The sequence below is a fragment of the Parasteatoda tepidariorum genome, chromosome 9 (assembly GCF_043381705.1).
Source record: "Parasteatoda tepidariorum isolate YZ-2023 chromosome 9, CAS_Ptep_4.0, whole genome shotgun sequence".
Lineage (NCBI taxonomy): Eukaryota > Metazoa > Arthropoda > Arachnida > Araneae > Theridiidae > Parasteatoda > Parasteatoda tepidariorum.
Genome location: NC_092212.1, coordinates 37,171,795 through 37,191,671, shown reverse-complemented (window position 1 = coordinate 37,191,671; position 19,877 = coordinate 37,171,795). Strand labels below are relative to the sequence as shown.

The window sequence follows — 19,877 nt, the reverse complement described above, 5'->3', positions numbered from 1 at the left end:
CATACCGTATTCTGATTACACGGCGACAAAAAAAACCTCATTACAACTCCCCGAATGGCAACGCTAGAAAATCGACCAATGATTACAGCTAAAAATGTCACATGCCAAATCCAGCTGAGGTGGCTCAACATATAGCGCTTTTAAAAACGGAAACTGAAATAATCAGAGAGAGCATTCTCACCAAATGTTATTTCTTCCGAAATTCACCCTATCAGCTGAGGCAATCTCATACTATTAAGCTAGGCAGAAGTGAGTAGTCTTTGTCGATAGATCTCTATTTTAGTATCTTGTCGAAAGCGCTTTTCTTCACGAATTTATATATTGCGAATTTATTTGAAAATTTTTGATTTATATCACGAATTTATTTGTTTTATTATTGTAATTAGTTATTTATTGAAAAATGAGTATCAGTCGTGCTGTTACGCTTTACTAAAAATATGTAATTTAAAAAAAAAAAAAGTTGTTATATGGATTTGAATGATTGTTTTGAATTTTTAGAATTTTGTGCATTTGCAATGTACCTAAGTTAGTAGCGAGCGAGGCGAGCTTGGTTTGCGAGGCAAACCATATAAGATTGCGTAGCAACTTTCGGGGGTTGGCGAGCGTTAGCGAGCAGGGGGCGCAGCCCACTTTTATGTATATATATATACATATATATATATATTATTCCCTAGTATTATAAGTATAATGGGAGTAGAATAAAGTATTTTAATCAAATCTAGCGAATTATCACAGTGGTAATATGTTTCTCTCTCATTTTGCACCTTTTCAATGGTTACACTGTAAAAAATAATCGAGCCAAATCTTCGACAAGATGACGAATTAACTGAAGTAACTTTTTCACGGAAACGAATTTCCTTAAAATTTAATAAATACTTCGTCATTCTATTATTTTTCAAAAAAAAAATCAAAANAAAAAAAAAAAAAAAAACTTTTTATTGCCTTATGTATCTAACTCTACTAACAATTACTTTAACGTGAGCACTATATAGGCGGCACAACACAAAAGAACAGATAGATAAATTACGCCCAAGCCCAAAGCGGGCTTCGAACACCGGATCTTCCTAGTGCATGACCAACATCTTGCTTATTGCGGCTTACATCGCCACTTTATTTACAATTGCCCAGTCTTCATTGTAGTTTCGTCATTCTAGTTTACAACATCCCCTATGCACTAGATGAGGTTCCCAGTCGTGGAAATATTTTCCTGATGTATTTGAGATTTCACCTTTCGTCAAAAATCACGTGGTTCCGTGACGAAATGATTCTCATAACTAACGAAATACTATTGAAGGATTTCTGAATTGTCAAAAGTGATATTTTTATTTCTGAGAATGTATAAAGGGAAAATTTAAAAAAATTTAAGGCATGGAAAGGGTGACTTTTTCTAGTGGATTTTATCCATTGGATGCGCTCCTTATTATTGCAATCATAGTTAATGTGGCGTGGGAATTTAAAATAAAGATCGTCAAACTTAAGAAAGCATTCATTAAGTGGTTTTTGCTTTACATTTTATAAAGCAGAATACATTTCAAAATTCTACATTCTACATTCTAGATAAAATGGAAATAAACTAATGCCTGAAGTTTATTGGACTTAAGGAATCTGATTATTTTTCTTTTTAATTTTATTTTATAGTTTTCTTTATCAGATTTCTCTTCATTAGATTTCTCTACATTTTGTTCTTATTTTGAGAAATATATTTATTGCAACTAAATAATTACACATTAATATCACATGAAAGAAATATAGCTAATACGAATTAATAGAATTAGTAACATGTATTACAAATTCTTTAAAAATCAAAAACTTACAAAAGAGGTTTAATAATGGTTTAATTAAAGCATCTATTTCATTATTTCATAAAAAATGATGAATGTAATTTATTTTANTCAAAGTGGTGAATTATGTAAATGTTAGATTGTTGAATAATTCATAGTATATATTGTATTAAAAAATCAAACATAAAATTTGATTTTAAATATAAATATTTCACTTCATATAGTTTTATTAAAATTTTCCCTTTCAAATTGCAGAGATTTCTTTGAAACTTTTTGCTTTTGGGATTTTATTTATATTCTTATATATAGATTTTTACACATTTTAAATCAAACCGTAGGATCTTAGAAAAATGAAATGAGCTTTAAATATTTCAAAAGTTATAGTTCAATAATTTTCTAATTAATGAAAGTAGGGAATTATGTAAATGTTAGATTGTCGAATATTTCATAGTATATATTGTATTAAAAACTCAAACATAAAATTTGATTTTAAATATAAATATTTCACTTCATATGGTTTTATTAAAATTTTTTTGTCAAAAAAACTTCCTTTTAAAACGAAAATAATAAAATTTTTTTAGCGCTAATTGAGTATTTAAATTTTTTGCTACATTGTGTTCAATTTTAAATACCTTTATGTCCTGATTATTGTGTTAAATTGGAAGCAATGAGGTAATTAGTAGAACAAGAGCTGACTATCAAATATACTGCTTTTAAATTAAAAATATTGCATACCTGAAGATAACGAGATCAAGCGGAGTTATAAACTAAGTCCGGAAAAACGAAAGAAAGATCACTAGGAGATAGTTATGAATAGAAGAAACGATGTTTACTTAAAAAAGAAAGACCCCTAAGAGCAACTTTTTCGATACGATAAATTAGGATAATTAAAAAAGGTAAAAAAACGACAGTAAAAATAAATTTGTCTGTAAGGTATCATATTTAGTTTTTAAAAAAAATATATACCAGATTTAGTTTAGTTGTAAACAGAGATTCTAAAATCAATCTACGAACATGTTTTTGTTTATACAAGTGCATGATTTTACCTAATTCAGGTGTAGGAATTTCAAATCAGAAATTGAGTTTTGTTCAGAAATCTACAGATTTTTCTCAAAATGGTATTTTAAGTTAATTTTATTCTTTTTTGTCTGAATGTCTAGGTTTATAAAGGATGTTAGGTTTATAGGCCTATATATACAAATGTGCCCTTTACCGGAAACTCAGGTTTTCAAAAATATAGTTCCTATCACCACACATTTAGTAAAAAATACGAAACTGAACAGTAAATTTAACCGAATAAAGGGACTTTATGCTATGCTCTAGTGTATCATAAAAAAATTGCAAAATTTTATCACATATAATAAAACATATTTTATTGTTAATTTTATAAAAATCAATACAAAAGAGCTATGGTAAAAATTACAGATAGTTTTTGTGTACCTAAGGAACTAGAAACATGGTAAATTATACCATATTCTGGTAGTTTGAGGGTATTTTTTTTCAGTGAAAATTTAAGAAAAGGAATATATTATCAAAGTTGCAGAAAAACAGTAGCTAGTAGAGAGAAACAATTGCAGATTTGAAATCAGTGATGCGAAAATATATGGACACATTCAAACCCATTTCATGCAGCATACTATATATTTTCCTACATATATATATATATATATATATATTTCTCTTACACAGCTACAAAAAAAGCCTCATTACAACTCCCCGAATGGCAACGCTAGAAAATCGACCAATGATTGCCGCTAAAATGTCACATGCCAAATCTAGCTGAGGTGGCTCAACATATAGCGCTTTTAAAAACGGAAACTGAGAGAGCATTCTCACCATATGTGGTTTCTCCCGAAATTCACCCTATCAGCTGCGGCAATGTCATACTATTAAGCTAGGCAGAAGTGAGTAGTCTTTGTCGATAGATCTCTATTTTAGTATCTTGTCGAAAGCGCTTTTTTCACGAATTTATATATTTATTTGACGATTTTTTGATTTATATAACGAATTTATTTGTTTTATTATTGATATTAGTTATTCATTGAAAAATAGAATAAAGTATTTTAATCAAATCTAGCGAATTATCACAGTGGTAATATGTTTCTCTCACATTTTGCACCTTTTCAATGGTTACACTGTAAAAAATAATCGAGCCAAACCTTAGTCAAGATCACGAATTAACTGAAGTAACATTTTCACGGAAACGAATTTCCTTAAAATTCAATAAATACTTCGTCATTCTATTATTTTTCAAAAAGAAGAAAAAAAACACTTTTTAGTGCCTTATGTATCTAACTCTTCTAACAATTACTTTAACGTGAGCGCTATATAGGCGGCACAACACAAAAAGCACCGATAGAACAGATAGATAAATTACGCCCAAGCCCAAAGCGGGCTTCGAACACCGGAGCGCATGGCCAATTCCTAGCGCATGGCCAACGCCTTGCTTACTGCGGCTTACATCGCCACTTTATTTTCAATTGCCCAGTCTTCATTGTAGTTTCGTCATTCTAGTTTACAGCATTCCCTATGCACTAGATGAGGTTCTAAGTTGAGGAAACATTTTCCTAATATACTCGTATTTGAGATTTCACCTTTCGTCACAAATCACGTGGTTCCGTGACGAAATGATTCTCAAAACTAACGAAATACTGTTGAAGGATTGCTGAATGGTCAAAAGTGCGAGTTTTATTTCTGAGAGTGTATAAAGTGGAAATTTAAAATAATTTAAGGCATGGAAAGGGTGATTTTTTCTAGTGGATTTTTTCTATTGGATGCGATCCTTCTTAATGCAATCATAGCTAATGTGGCTTGGGAATTTAAAATAAAAATTGTCAAACATAGGAAAGCATTCATTATGTGAGTTTTGTTTCACATTTTATAAAGCAGCATACATTTAAAAATTCTACATTCCACATTCTAGATAAAATGGAAATAAACTAATGCCTAAAGTTTATTGGACTTAAGGAATCTGATTATTTTTCTTTTTAATTTTATTTTATAGTTTTCTTTATCAGATTTCTCTTCATTAGATTTCTCTACATTTTGTTCTTATTTTGAGAAATATATTTATTGCAACTAAATAATTACACATTAATATCACATGAAAGAAATATAGCTAATACGAATTAATAGAATTAGTAACATGTATTACAAATTCTTTAAAAATCAAAAACTTACAAAAGAGGTTTAATAATGGTTTAATTAAAGCATCTATTTCATTATTTCATAAAAAATGATGAATGTAATTTATTTTATCTTATTAAATTTCAAATTCAAAAGTTTAATTAAAACACAATTAAATTGAAAGGAAGCTAATTAATTAAGTAAATCTTGAAACTTATTGAAATTATATTAATTTTTTCACATTGAAGAAATTATTATTCTTGACATATACCTTTTGTTATCCCTTTAAAACTGAAAATGCTAGAAACGCACGTCACATATTTCTCAGAATATTTTTTTAAAACAATTTTCAACTCTTTCTTAATTAAATGAAAGGCTGGCTTTTATCATTCTTAATAATTAAATTATAATGTTCGATTACAATACAAATTAACCTAAAAGCAATTAAAATAAAGTTCCGATTAATCTTTAAAACTCAAAATGCTGGAAATAAATTTAAAGCATAATTTTCTCAGAATTTTTTTATAATTATGATCTTTTTTTCTATAATTAAAATAAAAGTTTGTATTCAATTAGTATTAATTGCTTGATGGTCTAAAAATTTGATTTATATTAAGCATTTGATCAACAGTAAATAAAATTCCTTCTAGTAATAAATAAGTTCAACTAATCGTGAGACACAGCTGGTTGCACAGGTACGCGTGTATTGATTAAAAAAATATGTAAAATTATGCTTACAAAAATCTGTATAGTTTAGAAAATTGTAGTTAAATATTTTGCCATTTATAAAGTGTTACATATACGCACGTACTGGTTATGGAAAATACGTAAAAGCGTACTTAAAAATGTCAATATGATTTTGGAAGTTCTCCTAAAATATTTAATTTTTCGACTTATAAAAAATTTAACCTATACTCGCTTATAAAAATAATTCACAACATATTTGAAAAAACTGTATAATTTTATAACTTCAACTCATACGTATAGTGCACAAAAAACAAACAGACCACCCTGAATAACTTTTGATCTAACGATCCGATTTTCGCATTTCAGGACTCAATCTTAATAGTTCCAGCGGGTGACGTCAAATATGCTAATTAGTTAGTGCAAGCGGTATTTTAGGTTACGAAATCAGACATAAAAGTGGACTAACTATAAGAATACATCTTTTTCTATGGTTCCAATCTAAGATCCCTAAATATAGGGGGTAGCCGCAATCTAGGAAATATGGTCTCAATAGTTTGGTCAAAGTTTGAAACTCTTAATATTAATTTTATTTTTCAAGTATTTCACTATGTCTTGAGAAATTTTTAAGAGAATTGAAAATTGTTTACCCACATTCGTATTATTCGTTCATCCGAAAATAAAAATCCATGCAAAAAATAGCTTCGTAATTATTCATTATATTTCATTATTTTACTTAATAACAGTGGAAAAATATTTGTAAGGTATAAAATATAATTTTACTCTTTCTAATTTATCCTTAATATTAATTTTACTTTTCAAGTATTTCACTATGTCTTGCGAAATTTTTAAGACAATTGAAAAATGTTTGCCCACATTCATATTATTCGTTCATCCAAAAAAAAATTCCTTGCAAAAAATAGCTTAGTAATTATTTATTACATTTTATTTAATAACAGTCGAAAAATATTTGTAAGGTATGAAACTTTTTACATCGTTTTAAAAAATGCAATTTTAAATGCCAAAATGCAAAATTGGAGCGATATTGGTCGAATAGTTCCTGAGAGATCGATTTTAAAAATATGAGTTTTTCAATCATTACACGACTTTTTTGATCATTAGATCACAAGTTATTCAGGGTGATCTTATTTTGCACACTGCTCAAAAATGATTTTTCTTTTTAAACATATGTATTTTTATTTCTTTTAAACGTACTGAAAACGTTTTCTGCACACCCGTATTTGAATGTTTTTAGTACCATCACTGAAAAAACTAAATTTATTCACAAACGTATCTATTCAATATGTCTAAGATTAGAAAATACTGACACTTTTACGGAAGAAAAGCTTCGAAATTCCCAAACTCAAATTCAATGAGTTATTAATCATTTTTATAACATCAACTCCAAATAATATTTTATATTAAAATATTAATAACTTTTTCCTGAAAACACACCGAAAACGTTTTAAATGTCCCGGTCTTTGAGCGGTTTGAGTACCATCTGTAAATTCAGCGAAATTTATTCATAACCATATATATTCAATAAATCTAAGATCAGGAAATATTGACGCCTATATGGGAGGAAAAAAACTTCGAAATTCACACTCATAAATTCAATGAATTAGAAATGAAAAAAATAAATAAAATTAACCGGCACTCACGTGATTGATGTTCCTCCTGCGTCACACTATTAACAAATGCCTTACTTCACTCAGAATTCCAAACCACGTGAATGGCAACCATTTAGTTATTAAGCAGACCAGAAGTTATACACTTTTGACAAAACAATAGAATAAGGCAACCATAAACAAACATGGCGGCTCACACGCTCTGTCAGCCATGATGGACGGTTCTGATTCACCTATTGTTCACTTACATTTTTTTCATACCTATTTTGAGTTTTTCAAAGGTAGCAACTCCTATAAAGAATATGATCCACTGTAACTCAGTCTTTTTTAAAAATAATCACATAAGAACTCCGCCACGAATGTTGACACTTCGTCTCGACGACTGTTGATATACGTCTCTAATAATTAGGGATTCTTTCGAATTCGTTTGGAACATCTTCTGTTTGTCAAGATATATTTCATATCACGAAAGATATAATTCTATTATTTCTATAGTATCGTGGATTTATCGACTAACAAGATTCGGTTAACAACTTGTTAGCTGAGCTTTATAAATCAGCAATTTAGGTTTAAAATGTCATTGTAACAAAGCTTGTAGTTTCCATCTAAGTTTCAACAGAGCCGTTAGAAATTTCACAAAGCATTTTCAGCTTGAATTTTCTTAAGCTGTGATTTTGCTGTAACTGTAACTCAGTCTAAACACTTAAGATCTCCGCAGTCAATGTTGACAATTCGTCTCACCGACTGTTGATATACGTCTCTAATAATTAGGGATTCTTTCCAATTCATTTGGAACATTTTCTACTTGTCAAGATCTATTTCATATCACGAAAGATATCATTCTATTATTTCTATAGTATCGTGGATTTATCGACTAACAAGATTTGGTTAACAACTTGTTAGCTGAGCTTTATAAATCAGCAATTTAGGTTTAAAATGTCATTGTAATAAAGCTTTTAGTTTTCATCTTTGTTTCCATCGAGCCAATAGGATTTCACAAAGCAATTTTAACTAGAATTTTCGAAAGCCGTAGATTCGCTGTGTATTATTGCATTCGGTTAACTCAGTTTTTTAAAATACTCGTAAGAACTCCACCACGAATGTTGACAATTCGTCTCGACGACAGCTGATATACGTCCCCAGTAGTCAAAGGTTCTTTCAAATTCCTTTGGAATATTTTTTATTTGTCAAGATATAATTCATTCCACGAAAGGTATAATTAATTATATTGTTTCCATAATAATCACACATGGTTTGATCTAATAACAAGATTAAGTGTAACAATTTGTTTTCCTAAATGAGTAATTTAAGCTTAAATTGTCATTGTAGCAAAGCTTGTAGCTACCATCTATATTTTAACTAGCCCTGTATTTTAACAGACCCATTAGAGATTTCACAAAATATGTTTAACCTGAATTTCGAACACGGCGGTTTTGTTGTATATAATTCAATTCTCTGTAACTGCAACGATAGTTGGAAATTGGTCCCGACGACTGCTGATATACGTCCCTAATAATTAAAGATTCTTCCAATTTCGCAGGGAACATTTCGATGAATTTCAAACAACTTACTTTCTGTTCATTTACATTTTTCCATATCTTGTTTGAGTTTTTCAGAGGCAATAATTCAAATAAGGAATATGATGTACTGTAATTCAGTTTTCTTCAAAGTAATCACATAAGAACTCCTCGAATGCTGGCAATTTGGCTCGGCGACTGCTGATATACGTCCCTAATAATTAAAAAGTCTCTCAAATTCATTGAGAACATTTTCTGATTGTGAATTTTAATTTATTTACTTTCTGTTCACTTATACTTATTTATTCGTACCTATTTTGAGTTTTTCAGAGGTAGTAACTCTTATAAAGAATATGATTCACTGTAATTCAGTCTTTTTTTTAAAGTAATCACATAGGAACTCCGCCACGAAATGTTGACAATTCGTCTCGAAGACTGATGATATACGTCCTTAAAAATTTAAGATTCTTTCAAATTTCTGTGGAATATTTTTCTATGTCTCATACCACAGAAGATGTAATTTAATTATTTATATCATTAAAATACATTGTTTGATCGATTTACATGAATTAATAAAGTTATTTAAATGTTATTGGGTCTTCGAAAATTATTATATTTACACATTTTTCGTTGTAACAAAGCTTATAGCTTCCAGCAGTGCCATTAGCGAATTGAAAATACACTTTTAACTTCTCGGTGATTATGTTGAAATATATTATTCCTCCTTTCTCACGGGTATCAAGAAACTTCTCTGATTCATAGAAGTCGGAACACAATCAATCAATAACAATCTTGTAAGCATTCATATATATATTATATTCTTGCATATATCATACTACTTATACAAAAACAAAAATTTTTTTTATCTCAAAATATGTAATTGTGTTGTTTTCTGTAATAGAAACATGGCTTGATTAGCTTACTAGAATTGGTAGAGATATTGTTTCGCTGAGCTTCATAAATTAGAAGATGTTTCCACTTTTCTTTACAACAAAGCTTATAGCTTTTATGCTTCAGTAGTACCATTAGAGAAAAATTTAAATTTTGATGTGGTCCCGTTCAAATATATTATTCATAAAATACTTTCTCACGGGCTTAAAAATACAGCTCTGATTCATAAAAGAAGGAACAAAAACAAATATCAGTTATCATATAAAACATTGGGTCACACATCCGTTACACATTTCCGGATTCTTTTTCTCCAGTAGCCGGCATTGATAAGTTATTTATTATACTAAATCTATCTTTTTATTTATTTATTAACTGTCCGCACTTTACTTATTTAATAAAAGACGCTTTATTATTTTTATTTTTGTAAGTTTTATTGCAAATAAACTTTATAACTCTATTGTCACATTTAATATCGTATTCTGATTACAGAAAAATACTTTTTCTGAAACATTTATTACAATTTTCAAAGAATATTTTGTCAAACTTAAAGAAGTTGAAAGAAGAGAGATGTGTTTTTTTTAACTCATCAGCAGTGATAATAGTATCTCATTACAAATTAAAAAGTGTTATTATAATTATGATGTTTTTGTTCATATTTAGGGATTGCCAGCTATTTTAACTATCAGGCTATGTAAATAATTTTAAATGTTTATATTTTGCTCAAAAATGGCTGTTTTTATTGTGAAGTGAAAGTAAAATTTTATTCTATTGCGAGTACCTTAATTTCATTAGCTAACACTTTTAATTTTTTATAGGTCACTACATAGGTCCATTACTTGGTGGTGTAAATGAAAACAATAACTGGAGAAGGAGATTTAACTTTGAACTGTACAAGATTTATAAACAACCTGATATTATTAAATACTAAAAAATAAATAGAATGAATTGCATGGCCCACGTGATTCGAATGAGTGATGACAATACAATAAAAAAGATACTGCTTTTTAGACCCACTGGAACAAGAAAGCGGGGAAGGCCGCGGTTGAGATGGGCTGACTCAGTGGACTCTGATTTTCTCGCAATTAATGAAAAGAATTGGAGATCAAAGGTGAATCAGAAGTCGTCATGGAGATATCTTCAGAGGAAGGCAGTGGCTCACATTAGGCTGTCTGGCCAACTATGATGATGATGATGACATAGGTCCATTAAAAAATGTAGAAAACGAAATTCATCAAAAAAAAGTTTACAGTTTCATACTTTTATTTTTAATAATGTAAATTTATTTATCTTGATGAGAAATTATGCTTTTAATGAAAATCTAAAGTGTTTGAGAATACTAGAAATTATCCTCTAGTTCAGGGCTTCTTAAACTGTGGGTCGCGACCCCCAGGGGGGTCGCGAGACTACTGAAAGGGGGTCGCAAAGATCTGATACTTTTCAATCATTATAAATAAAATTTTAAAATTAGTATACACACTACGTACAAATATAAATACAAATAAAAATCATACAAAATACTATTGTAGTTTTATTATAACNGTCTGGCCAACTATAATGATGATGATGACATAGGTCCATTTAAAAATGTAAAATACGAAATTTATCAAAAACAAAGTTACATTTTTAAATTTTTATTATTAATAATATAAATTTATTTATCTTGATTAGAAATTACACTTTTAATAAAAATCTAAAGTGCTTGAGAATACTAGAAATTATCCTCTAGTTCAAGAACAATTCGGTAATCAGTATAATTATTGTAATAGCTTAAAAACCTCAAAGAATTATTTTTTTAAAAATATAACTGAATCAAGAATCGAGGAATTTCTTCAAAAAAAAGACCATGTGGTTAGAGAAAAACTCGAGATGTTTCAAATGTGGTTACTTTGTTGGACAAAGAATAAATGTATCCAAAAAGATACCTTTTTTTTAGAGTCATACTTTTTCTCCCTTGGCTTCAAATGCGGGTATCAAAAAGAGCAAATACGGTTTCGATCGCCGAGTTTAAAGTAAATTTTTCAATGTAAAGAATTCTCTGTGGCTCGATTTATAGTTTTTCGGCTTTCAAAAGGTCTATTCTTAAAATTAAATGATGGATTTGCTGCAATGTATCTCAATATTGGGAAATTTTATGTGAATAGATCGACGACTATGGAAATTTATTGGGGGTATCAGTAAGAAAAATACTCTAATGTAGTACTCATGCGTGGGCCTTCAGCTTTGAAAGGAGCATTAAGTATATTTCCAAATAATTGGTAGGAATTTGCTTATAAATTTATTCGCATTTGATACACCTTCGTTTTCCTGCAAAAGTTTTTATATTATCACCCTGTTTGAAAAGTCGGATTTAGATCATTTATCGGATAATATGATATCATATTTATTATAATATCAGATAAGCGGGTGATAAATATTTATCACCTTCCTATCTAGAAGAAAAGAAAGCTTCTGTATTAAGGTATCTAAATATTGCACAAACAAGATTCTGGGCAAAATTTTCAAAATTAAATTTATTCTAAATTTAGAATTCATGTTTTTGTAGCTTACCAAAAATACTTTACTTTTGTTTGTACTCCAATTATTTACAAAGTTACAGCAAGTTTTGTTTGGTGATAACAGTGGATAGACTTATGATTTTGACTTTAAATGAGTTTATCTCATAATCAGATTTTTTCGCATTTTACACCACCTTAAACTATCAGAAAGATTCTGGGTTCGAATCCCGACCAAGGCATGATGATGATGGTAGTTTCATTCATTGTACTATCAGTCCTTACTGTGGGAGCAGTCCAATGGCCCCACCTAATGTGGTGCCCTTGAAAGAGTTGCCAAAAAATCTGCCCTTTAGATGCCTGTATTGACGAAAGGTCATTCCCCAGGTGGCCATTGGAAAAAATAAAACACGACATCTAATTATGTTTTTAAAATAATTCTTTAAAATTTTTTATGAACATTTCTGATTCGAGCATATATGATTTGAACAATAAATTAAGAGAAAAAAGTATAACTTCATTTTTTATGCATATTTTTTTCGCAAAGGCAAGTGCGGGAATTTTAAAACAAATGGCTCTTTTAACTACATTGATCCTTAACTCAGTAGTATATGCACTTGTTTTTTAAAATAATAATTTAAAACATAGATGATAGTCATTTAAACAAAATCCTCAAAGAATTTTTTTGTTTTAGGCTATAGAAAGTTTTTAGCAGTGTTTAGTGTATATGCAAAATATGCCTTATTTTTTTTAAATCTAAAAATGACTTTTTAAATAATAATAATAATTTAGTTGCTAGTTTTATAAGTTTTTACGCATAATAAAACAACTAAACTAGTTTTTTTTTTAAAATTTGTATCAATATTTAGAAAAAAAAGTTGTCGAAACTAGTCGAATACCTTAAGTTTATGATGAACTTTCTTTCTAGAAATCATGAAAACTCCCTGAGTTAGGTGGCGAAAAAACTTTAATCAATGATCCGTATACCACTGAGGTTATTTTTAAGTCAACACTTTCTTCACATTCTGAAACTCGTTCATAATTATTTGCTGATTCACTTCCCAGTTATTTTAATCATAGCTCTGACGAATTTCGAAAGTAAGGGTGAAAAAGCGAGATTTTAGGCCTATTTTCGAATGCGTGCAAATATTCCACTTTAAAAATCGCCACAAATAAAAGAAAAAGTCGTACGATCTCCGTACGATAATTTTGTTATACCTATGAAATAATGCTTTATTTTTGTAACATCTTGCGCACATGATTTCATTTCATCTGATACATAAGTGATAGTGCTAGCTAATTTGGTCTTCCTACCACGAGACGCTGTTGCTGTAAACGCGACTCTGTGCAGTTATATTTTTTTAAACATCACATTACAGAGTTAGAGTTTACAGAGTTCGTTTTTAAGTTAGAGAAAACGTTATTCTAAATTAGATGCTAACTAACGTAACTTTTTCCCGTGTAGCAGCGCCTTCTGTTAGCAAAGTTTGCAACTAATCTTAAAGTTAGTAAGAACAAATACTAGTTATCTTAGCAGAGCATAGTAAATTTATTCTTTATTTGACTTTTGAAATCCTTATTATTTTTCCAGGGAACTCATTATTTAATTTTAGGGATATGATGATGGCACGCAAACTACATAAAATAAATAGTTTCTGAATTAGAACTCCGTATGACTAGTTAAGCATCATTAATCAAATAAAAGCAGGGGACGTGCTAAGGCTTTCAAATTAATAGCTAGTTAATTAGCCAAATATCAAAAGTATTCGCCAATTTTCGAAAGTCTTTGCCAAATGCAAATCTTAACAAATTTTTGCTATTAATTTTTTCCCCATAGAAAACTATTTTAAGGTAGTTTGTTTCAGGGTTTTGTTATTTGGACCCAATCTGTTTGGTCATCAATTTGGATCTATTTGGTTATGCTTTGCATTTACCGAAAACTAATAGAATAAAAAATTCTGATTTGTATAGAAAAATTCTTTTCGACGTAATTTTAATATCTTCTCAGTGGAAAAAATCATTCGCCAATACTTTCACCAAAACACAACTTTATTCGCTAAATCTACAATTTTATCGCATTTGGCGAGGTGGCGAATGCCTAGCGCAGGACTTGTAAAAGGTAAACGTACCTACTTAAACTGGTATTTTTTTGAAGTAAACTTCATTTCAGAAAAAATTTAGATAGAAAAACTTGTAACTTTTAACTATTCAATGCAATTGCGTTGTAAACTTCTTCAGTTCTCAAAAAAATTAAGTGCCCCTCATAGATTGTTAATTGTGTTGAATGAATTTTCCATATACCTCTCAAATTCACTAATAAATGAATGACAACTGTTTCCTAGCAAAAAAATCAAAATAGTTAAATCAGATAATATTTTTACCTATTGCAGTTTCGGTACACTTAATCCTAGTTTTGCCTGTTATAAGAGAATAAAAGAAAGAAATATCAGAACAAAATAAATAAACTCTATTTTGTATTCGAAACTTCGATGACCTCAAAAACTCCATTTTCCCATTTAAATGTAAATGAATTCTTAATCCGTTTTTGTCATTTACTAACTATTAAGAATATAAAAGATAACTATAAAATGCACCGGCTGATATAAACTAACTTAACTAACGCAGAAAATACTTAGAAAAAGAACTTATAACAGACTATAATTTAATTCCTAAGGTTTTAACTTATAAATAGAATAAATACAAACGTGTTCTCAGTTCGTAATGTAATTAAATACCCACGCATGCATTGTTTATATTGGTGAATGAATTTTTCAAATGCATCTCAAACCCATGCGTTTAACAAAATAAATTACTATTCCACTTCAAAGTCTCCCTGAAAAACAAAAAATAAATAAATAAAAAATCGTAAAGTCAGTTGTTCTTTTTGCCCATTGTAGTTCTGAATAGAATGAGATATTTAACTCGGAGTTCTCCACCTTTAATCTGAGATTAAAAGAAAGCAAAATTAAAACGAAATAAATAAGAAATCTTCCTTTTGTATTCAGAAGTTTTTGAAGACCGCAAGAGCGCCATTTCCTTATTCAGATGCAAATAAATTCTGAATTCGTTTTTGTCGGTTTCACAATGAGAGAGGTAAGAAAACTTTATATTCAAGTTAAAATGATTTCATAATTAAGTAGAAATATTCATGGAGAAATTGTCCAGAAATATAATGTATTCAATTCGCCATTTTACAGGAAATGGTTTTTGACACATCACTGAAATATATGATTAAAAAAAAAGGAATGCATTTTGCTTTCCTAACTATTAGTATTTGTCGTATAAATAAAATTTTTTCTTTTAGTCTTTGATTTAATTAGAAGAAAAGTTTTGTATATTATTTAGAAAATTAATTAATAATACCGCGAGGCATTTTGGTAAAAGGCGAGTTTCAAAAACTCAGGCGCGATGCTTTGTTTTTAAGAAGCTAATCATTTTGAATAAATACGTACAGTGCGCCAAAAAAATGGACGACTTTTGATCGAATTTTCGCATTCCAGGGCTCATTTTTAATGGTTCCAAGGGGTGACCTGAAATATATTAATTAGAGCAGACCCAAAAACGTACTTTCTCTGAATAAACATATCTTTTTTTTCCGACGGATTCGGATTTCTGACTCCCAAGATGTAGGGCAGGGATCCCCAACCCTATGACCGCGGGCACCATAGCGCCCGTCGGTCGGTCTGGGTGCGCCCGCTGCTTGTGCCCAACAATAAAATATTTCAGCTTTCTATTTCCCCATAAAATGCTATGCAAATACATATATAAGTACGCTAGCTCAGTAAAGGTAAAGTACTTGATAGATTTCTACATTTAATTGAAGAAATAAAAAATTATCATGCAGCCAAAAATCAAATATTTTTAGATCTAAGAGATCTTCTTTGGCTAAGAGATTTGTCTTTCATAACGGACATAACGGAAAAATTTTAAAACTTGGAGCTGCAGGGAATGGACAAACATATAGCAAGAATGATAGGGACTATAAACTCGTTTACAGCTAAGTTAGTTTTGTGGATATCACATTTGAAAATGAAGTATCTTGTGAATTTTCCATAAATGATCATTTTGAACAGAGCTTTCAACAATTTAATATCATTTTGATATTTGATCACATATTTTGTAAATTCTGGAAAATAGTTGTCAGAAATAAAATTCCATTCTTAAAAAGAGCAGCATATAAAATAAAGTCGTTTCTTAGTTCCACATACTTGTGTAAATCATTGCTTTCGACAGTAAATATCATAAAATCAAAATATATATCCCGACTTACAGATGAACACCTTGACGATTGCTTGCCAGCAGGAATTTCACCATATTCTTCCAATTATGAAGGGCTGGCCAGTGAAATGCAATACCAAAGATCACATTGTCTGTATTTTATATATTTTATAAATAATTTTTATACTTCGTATGGTTTGAAAAAGCAAGTTAGTAATAATTTTTTTCTCACAAGAATATTAATACTAATTATATTCCTAAGTTAAATTAATTTTTAAAATTACATTTTTTGTGCATTATATGTACTGTGTATTATTACCTATGCCTATCAAATATAAATTTATCTTAAAAAAATAAATGGTGCCCGCCATTCGACCGATATTCTGGTATTTGCTCTTAGGTACAAAAAGGTTGAGGACCACTGATGTAGGGGGTAGCCCAATCCGGAAAATGTAGTTTGGTCAGGACGGCGCTCAAAAGTTTAGACCCCTTAGTATTAATTTTAATTTTTGCCTATTTCGCTATATTTCGAAAACTTTTTAAGCGAATTGAAAAATGTTTGCACACAGATATAAAATTTATTTATCCAGCGATATTTCCATGCAAAAGTAATTTTTAGAAAATATTATTACTTTGTATTATTTTATTTAATGATGGTCAAAAAATTTTGAATTTTAAGGCATACAATTTTTAAAGAACATTATTTTACAGGGCAAAGTACAAAATTTGAGCAAAATCAGTTGAATAGTTCTTGAAAAATCAAGCTTTAAATAACTAATTTTTTTTTTCAATCGATTTCGCTCAAATTTTGTACTTTGCCATGTAAAATTATATATTTTAAAATGGTGTAAAATATTTTGTACCTGACAATTAAATTTATTTTTCGCCCAGTAATAAATAAAATAATAAAAAATAACAAATACATACTGAAATTCATTTTTTGCATGGAATTATCTTTGGATAAGCGAATTTTATAACTATGTGCTAAAATTTTTCAATTCGTTTAAAAAGTTCTTGAGATATAGCGAAATACGTAAAAACTAAAATTAACATAAAGGGGTCCTAACTTTGGAGCTCTCTCTTTACCAAGCTACTGGGATCGTATTTCCCAGATTGCTGCTACCCCCTATATTTAAGGGGTCAAAAATCAAATCCGTCGAAAATAGGTAAGTTTATTCACAGGAAGTACGTTTTTGTATCTGATTTCGTAACTTAAAATATCGTCTGCACTAATTAATTAGCATATTTCAAATCCACCCTTCGAGGCATTAAGATTGAGTCCAAGAATGTAAAGATCTGATCATTAGAGCAAAAGTTATTCAAGGTGGTCCGTTTTTTTTAGCGCACTATACATCTCAAACGATATTATAATCTACAATTTGGTATTTGCATCTTGAGAAGAAGTAAAGTGATTATGTTTAACCATGTGACTTAAATAAGATTTTAATGGATACCTGTAAGCGACGTCACGCGTGTGTGTCGATCCTGATTGGCTTCTTAAACGACAAATTTCTTGATTTACTAATGATAACGATACTTGCTTGATTAACGTGATGATTCAATTATAATAGTAAACGATTTTCTTGTAGATGACGTATTTTGAATTAGTTAATATACTACAGCAAAAAAACAAAACTGCAAAAAAAAATAAACATGTTATCGTAAAATTACGATAGTTTTCAACCTTTTTTGAAATGTGATATAATTTATTACCCTTCGCGATAAGGATTTTTTAAATTGTATTCCTCAATATAACAGGAATGTCATCTCTAACGATAAATACCAAGTACGCGATAATATCTCTAATATTATCTGTAACGATAGTAGTCAGGTTCAATTACATCAAGATTATCTATCTATAAAAAGTGTTAGGATAATATCCTAAATATCATTTCATTTGATAATCATGATAATTATTCAGCAAGGAGACTTCGCAAAAATTATCATTTACGATAATCAACAATAATAATCCAATATTATAAAATCGTGATAATTATACGATAATATATTGAAATTTTCCAATGCGATAACATCGAAACTATTATAGGATTTATTTCCGCATGTTATACAGTTTTTTTTTAAAAATTATGATTAAAATATTAATAATAACTTTTACAAAAATAATAATTTTTTGGATATTTTCCTTACCCCTCCCTCAATGTAAAAGTAATGCAAACTTGTGAAATTGGAAGATATCAAAATACACATTTAAATATCAACTTATTATGACTATATGTTTCTATATTAAAATTCCGATAATGCCCAAAACTATTCACCACATCGTTTACGATGTCATTGCAGCAATTGTCTCATGCGTTTTTGTTTGAAATGTAAACAACTGACTCTCCCATATCAAACAAGAAAGTAATTTTTAACAAGTGACCGAGCAATATCAAACTCAAATGTTACTTTTAGCAATTAACTCTCCAGTATCAAACATAAAAACTATTTTTAGAAATTAATTCGCCTAATATCAAACCTGAATGCAACAGTTTTTTCAGCAATTAACACTCTCTATGTTAAACCAAAACGCAATTTGTAGTTCCAAAACATTTTTTATTGCTCATATTGATTTCGCAATTTTCCAACAAAAAGTTATAATGGTCTAAAGCAGTTTTTCATTGCTTTCTGTAAATTCTTATTGGCTAGAAATTATGTATGGTATAGTTTTCAGTGAACTAAGATCTAGATTTTCTTGATTGTCATCAGCATAATATTAGGTAAGTAGGCACGTACTTTATTTACGTTGCTCTAGAGCAGGGGCCCCAACCTTTTTGTACCAAAGAGCAAATACCAGAATATCGGTCGAATGGCGGGCACCATTTATTTTTTCAAGATAAATTTATAGTTGGTAGACATAGGAAATAATACACACTGCATATAATGCCCAAAAAATTTAATTTTAAAAATTAATTAAACATATGAATATAATTAGTATTAATATCCTTGAGTAAAATAAATTATTACCAAATTGCTTGCAAAACATACAAAGTATGAGTTCATATATGCAATTTGCAAGTGGTCAGCTATATTTTGCTTTGTGCTTATATCTGTGGGGAGAGCGATTTCTATTTTGGTTGTGTTTGAAAAAGCAAAATATATTGAAAAAGCAAATTAAAAAAAACCATATTGAAAAAGCAAAATATATTGCATAACATTTTATAGGAAAATGGAAAACTGAAGTATTTTATCGTTGGGCACAAGCAACGGGCGCACCTAATCCGATCGAAGGGCGCCATGGTGCCCGCGGGCATAGGGTTGGGGACCCCTGCTCTAGAGGATCCACTGCAGAGGAGGTGGCTCCCTGCTTTGGTAGCCCGACGACATGAGCTGGAAGTAGAGCATTTTACGGTAGAACAGTTTAACGAGGATCGATACCGCACACTCTAGGTTCCTACACAGCCTGGTCGAAGTGGTTATCCTGCTTGCTGACTGCATCCAGTAATGCTTGACTTCGGTGTTCTACTGGGAACCGCGTCTTTAAGATCAGTCCACTGCGGGGCCAGCATAATATTAAATAAAAGTTACAAATGTGTATTC

The 19,877-nt window shown here is 29.7% G+C and overlaps 1 protein-coding gene across 8 annotated transcripts in view; it reads right to left on the bottom strand.

Annotated features, from left to right (window-relative positions):
* The window catches only part of LOC107455365 (Adenylate cyclase 3), a 269,291-nt gene that overhangs the window by 162,897 nt on the left and 86,517 nt on the right, over window positions 1-19,877 (bottom strand). Inside the window, exon 1 of one of the 8 annotated variants that reach the window (XM_043047155.2) lies at window positions 7,253-7,477. The exons of the other annotated variants lie outside the window; for them this stretch is intronic. The gene's annotated coding sequence lies outside the window, so the exon portion shown is untranslated. Of the gene's footprint in view, window positions 1-7,252; window positions 7,478-19,877 lie in introns of those variants that run through there. 8 annotated transcript variants of the gene reach the window in all.